This window comes from Triticum aestivum, chromosome 5B (genome assembly GCF_018294505.1).
Source record: "Triticum aestivum cultivar Chinese Spring chromosome 5B, IWGSC CS RefSeq v2.1, whole genome shotgun sequence".
NCBI lineage: Eukaryota > Viridiplantae > Streptophyta > Magnoliopsida > Poales > Poaceae > Triticum > Triticum aestivum.
The window spans coordinates 377,427,708-377,433,337 of record NC_057807.1 but is presented as its reverse complement, the minus strand read 5'-3'; the positions used below and the strand labels follow the sequence as shown (position 1 = coordinate 377,433,337).

The 5,630-nt window shown below is 41.5% G+C and overlaps 1 long non-coding RNA gene across 1 annotated transcript; it reads left to right on the top strand.

Moving 5' to 3' along the window:
- Positions 1–231: 231 nt before the first annotated feature.
- Positions 232–3,211, top strand: LOC123111936 (uncharacterized). The gene is made up of 3 exons (XR_006454920.1): positions 232–658; positions 1,112–2,867; positions 2,980–3,211. It is a non-coding gene; the product is annotated as an uncharacterized lncRNA (long non-coding RNA).
- Positions 3,212–5,630: the final 2,419 nt, after the last annotated feature.

The window sequence follows — 5,630 nt, the reverse complement described above, 5'->3', positions numbered from 1 at the left end:
AGTTGCGGATACTTGCGAGAGGGGGTAATCATAAGTGGGAGGCTTATTCAAGTAAGAACATCACCCAAGTACCGGTCCACCCACATATATTTCCTTAATAATAAAGCACGGATTGAGTCTGGTTCACCATCATGAAGTTTTTGTGAAAAAGTCCTTGTGCTTTTGGACAATCAACCCGCAGTCCACTATTAAGTGAAAAAACAATTTGTGTGTTGTATCGGGCCTCACCCTGCTGCGCAGGGGTGATCCGGTCTGCTCGTCTTCTCTCGACCCACCCCCTCCTCCTCCTCTGTCTGTGCTCGATCTTGACCCCTGCATCTTTTGGCGTGGTGAGCCTCCCCACACATCCGCCCCTGCTCCAACTGCAGGTCCTCCTCCAGACGACGACGACGGTGCCAAAGGGCCCCACATCCCAACTGGAAGGCAGATCCCTAGACCCAGATCCCCTCCCTTTGCAGCCGAGGACGAGGCTCTGGATTCCGTCGCCAAGGAGTTGGCGTTTGAGGCTGAGGAGGAGATCGCGGTGGTGTGGAGAAGGTCTAGGAGTACATGGAGCCATCGGAGGAGGCCAAGGTGACGGTGCAACCTTCCCTATGACGTCAGCAGCGAGCGCCTCATGCAACTCTTCGATCAGGCCGGCGTCATCGAGGTTGCCGAGGTGAGCATATCTTCCTCTTAGACCATCTTGAATGCTGGATGCTATCAAAAGGTGCTGGGATTTCTTTCCTAGTCGATCGGCCTGGATGCATCAAGCGCTTGATATTTTCCTTCGCAGGAGGTAGAATACTGAAGGTGTTTGAAGTCTGTAATTAGCGCCCTACTTAGCATGAAGCATTGACAGAGAGCGCATTTAGATGATTTTTAATTTTGATATTGTATCTATTTTTTAATCTCTAAGTGTCTACACAAGCGACCCGCATCTATTAGTATTAAAAAAATTATAAGTCTAGTGTCCTCACCACATTGGAATTTAAGAATATCATTGGCAAATAAAAACCACAACCGTGTATCAATAATGTCAATGTACTTAGAATGATAGTATTATTTGGTCGATGCATACAGACCACAACAAGTTGATGAAATTTTTGACCCTGATGCTACCTTTGAGCAGGCTAGCGTCGTTGAGGTTACCGTGGTGAGCAGCTCTTCCTCTTAGACCATCTTCAGTGCTGGATGATAGTTCCACATTCGATACATGGCATCGATGACAAAAGATGCATCAATTTCGCACAAGGTAAAATACTGAAGGTGTATTCAATCTGTAATTAGCACCCATACTTAACATCAAGCCCTTACTGAGTTATATCACAAAAAAGCGGTGACAAGGAGGCCGCTTAGATGGTTTTTAATTTTATGATATTTATTTTTTGTATTTCTGAGCGTCTACACAGGCGACCCGCATTATAGATGATGTCAGCCGCTGCCATTGTCGTTCCTCTGTAGACACACACACATTTTTCCCGGTGAAGGGAATACCTCAAATCATCATAGCCCTGATTATGTGTCGTGTTTTTGCAAGACTGAAGCTGAAAAATTCGGTTCTAGATGTAAATGATGACTGATTTAATATGGTGGTTGTGTTGTTGAAGCTCATATGATGGAGCGTTTATGCACAACTGAAGTGGCACATTCATTTCTGCACACGTATCGAACAGCTTCCAAAACTTCTGAAAGCAAAGAGCTGGAGAACCATCCTCTAGGCTCTCCTGTACCACCACAGATTATTTTGCTTCCAAAACCACTGATAAACGCAACAAGTTTTAAGTGCAATTCCACATCCAGATGTTATTCAGGTTGTCATGATACTATATCAGCTTCAAAGTTTATTTTTACTCTCAACTTCTCAAGTAGTCCATAACTATGTGAACCTGAACACTCAAATCGCTGCTGGGGGAGGATTTCCATAGTATCTCTAGGGTGGTTAACCAGTTTGGAATTATTTGGAACTGAACTCCCTGAATTGACGTCAAGCTTGGCAACCACAGAATACATGTCTCGAGGTATAATAGCACCTGATTCTCTAACAATCGCTGATGCATAAATTGCAGCAGGGTGAACCCAAGGCCTATCTTGTGAATCACATTGCTTCCAACGATTTCATGATTGAGATCTCGGGATTTAATATTTAATATTTTCTTGTTTATTCTCTTTTCTTTTGGAGGAGAACTAGGTGCAGATTGTAAATGTGTGACTTTACAAGTTTAGCTGAATAAACAGAATATATCCTCTCTAAGTTGATGTATATAAAAGTGGATCTTTGCATATGTTTTGCATTATATATAGTTAACTTAGTATAGTTAACATTTTCCATCTTTCTCCGGGAGCTTTTCAGACATCAACTACACACAAGTAACATTCACTTGCTAAAAGCAAGAAAAGCAACACAAGGTTTGCAAGTTTGACAAAGTTTTCCCTCTGTTCTTGAATGTAGCTATTTTTATATTTCCTTTTTGTCAAACTGTTGTTGGCATGGCGACAAAAACATTACTTCCACATTGTTGCTAGCTGTGAAGTTTGTCAAAGTTGAACAGAAGAAATATCCCGCAGTGTCAAAGTTGGATAGAAGAAATAGTGCGGCACATGAAGTGGGTTTGTAAATGAGTGACAACGTCAGTATTTTTCTCCCAGTGCAACACATGGCCATATGTTCTAGATAAAAAGGAAAAGGAGGAAGTATGTTCATGCACTGGAAGCTTTACTGAGTCATGATGCACATTGAGAAGTTAGTGGTGTGTTCTACTTTTCTTTCGAGATAATTGTTGAATAATGGAAAAAGGGCACTACTGTTGGGGTGAAACCCATCATATTTCTAATGGTATGTACAACCAAAGTTAGGGTGAGACCAGATGTTATACTGAAAAATTCAGGTTAGTAAGCACAAATTGTTTTTTTCTCCTGCATGTTTGCCATGCAACAATGATATCTAATTGCATTTGTTTTTAACCATTTAAACTGAAATCATTTACCAATTTTGCTCAGGAATCTTATCCGAATACTTTTGACCACTACTGTACTCCGACCACAAAAGTTGTTCAAACTTGCCATGTGCCAAATAACCAATGGTGCAGAGGCCATGCAACTTGAAACATCAAGTAAGAACATATACTTTTACTTATTCAGTTTCTTGAGAAAGTTATGGGATTTGTTTTGTGAATAAGAAAGTTATGGAATTTACAAACTGGAAATATTAATTGTTTGGAAAAAAATTAACCAAAATTGTTTCAACAATGTTTGTTTTGCTATAGTTTTTTGATTATTTGCGAAGTTTTAGTGGTATTTTTTCAACTGTTCAAGCATTTATTTATTTATTTTATACCCGGTGCAACGCACGGGCCCTTTTGCTAGTCAAATTGTCAAAGTAACAAACGAGAATCAAACAAACATGATGAAAGTGACTAGATAAAATAATACCTTGTTGCACCTTTGTTACTGTTACTATTATTTGCTCATTACAAGTTACCTTGCTATTATATTATCATTCTTGGATGTTTTACAATCATTTTATAGTCATTTTATATCATTTTTTGTACTAACCTATTGACATAGTGCCCAGTGCCAGTTGTTGTTTTCTGCATATTTTTTACATCGCAGGAAATCAATATCAAACGGAATCCAAACGCAACGCAACTCCTGGAGGAATTTTTTTGGGCCAGAAGAAAGCTAATGGGCCAAGGACGCACCTGAGGGGATGCTCGAGGGGAGCGGCACCCACCAGGGCGCACCAGAGGGCCCAGGCGCGCCCTGGGGGGTTGTGCCCACCTCGGGTGCCCCCCAAACCGCCTATTTGCTCTATAAATGCCACAATATTCCAAAAACCCTAGAGGAGGCGATGAAATATAGATCCAGCCGCCACAGAGTCCAGAACCACCAGATCCAATCTAGACACCATCATGGAGGGGTTCACCACTTCCATTGGTGCCTCTCCTATGATGCGTGAGTAGTTCTTTGTAGACCTACGGGTCCGTGGTTAGTAGCTAGATGGCTTCCTCTCTCTCTTGATTATCAATACAATGGTCTCTTGGAGATCCATATGATATAAGTCTTTTAGTGGTGTGTTTGTTGGGATCCGATGAACTTTGAGTTTATGATCAGATCTATGTTTTTATCCATGAAAGTTATTTGAGTCTTGTTTGATCTCTTATATGCATGATTGCTTATAGCCTCGTATTTCTTCTCCTATATTTGGGTTTTGTTTGGCCAACTTGATCTATTTATCTTGCAAAGGGAAGAGGTGTTTTGTAGTGGGTTCGATCTTACGGTGCTTGATCCCAGTGATAGAAGGGGAACCGACATGTATGTATCGTTGCTACTAAGGATAACAAGATGAGATCTATATCTGCCGCAATAGATAAACGGATCTCGTCTACATCATGTCATCGTTCTTATTGCATTACTCCATTTTCTCATGAACTTAATACACTAGATGTATGCTGAATAGCGGTTGATGTGTGGAATAATAATAGTAGATGCAGGCAGGAGTCGGTCTACTAATCTTGGACGTGATGCCTATATAATGATCATTGCCTAGATATTGTCATGATTATTTGAAGTTCTATCAATTGCCCAATAGTAATTGTTTTCCCACCGTTTGCTATTTTTCTCGAGAGAAGCCACTAGTGAAACCTACGGCCCCCGGGTCTCGTTTCATCATATTTGCCTTTGCGATCTATTTTCTCCTGCATTTATTTTTAGATCTATTAAACCAAAAATACAAAAATACCTTGCTGCAATTTATTTGTTCTGCGATCTATTCATCCTATCTACCACTTTTTACCTCACATTATTTGCCTACTTGAGGTGCCATATCCGAAAGGGATTGACAACCCCTTTAACATGTTGGATTGCGAGTATTTGTTATTTGTGTCCAGGTGCTATTTATGTGGTGTGAGGAGGTTCTCCTACTGGTTCGATAACCTTGGTCTCATCACTGAGGGAAATACCTACCGTCGCTATACTGCATCATCCCTTCCTCTTTGGGTAAATACCAACGTAGTTCTAGTAGACATCACTGCATAAAGGGGGAGAGAGTTGGTGATGACAACGGTGAAGTTCTTGGTGTAGATCGTAGTCACGATGGTTCCCCCGGCGGTGTTTTGATGCCACTGGAAGAGAGAGGGAGAGAGGCCCCCTCCTTCTTCTTCTTCCTTACCACCTAGATGGGTGGAGAGTTTCCCCTCTGGTCCATGGCCGCCATGACTCCCAGAGGGAAGGAGCCCCTCCAAGATTGGATCTCTCTATGTTTCGCGTTCCTGTTTTTTGGCGAAAAACTATTTCTTATATTCCTGGAGATCCGTAACTCCGATTGGGCTGAAAATTTGAGGGGATTTTTATCCGGATATTATCTTTCTTGCCACAGAAGGACACTCCCAACCGACTTATAAGGAAGGCACAAGCCTGCTAGGCGCACCCAAGGTAGGGGGCACGTCCCTTGAGCTTGTAGGCCCCTCGAGCATCGTCTCACGTTGATTCTTCCTCCAAAAAATCACATATATTCCAAAAGAAATCTCTGTAAATTTTTATCGCGTTTGGACTTTGTTTGATATGGATTTTTTGTGAAGCAAAAAACACACAACAAACAGGAACTGACACTGGGCACTGGATCAATATGTTAGTCCAAGAAAATCATATAA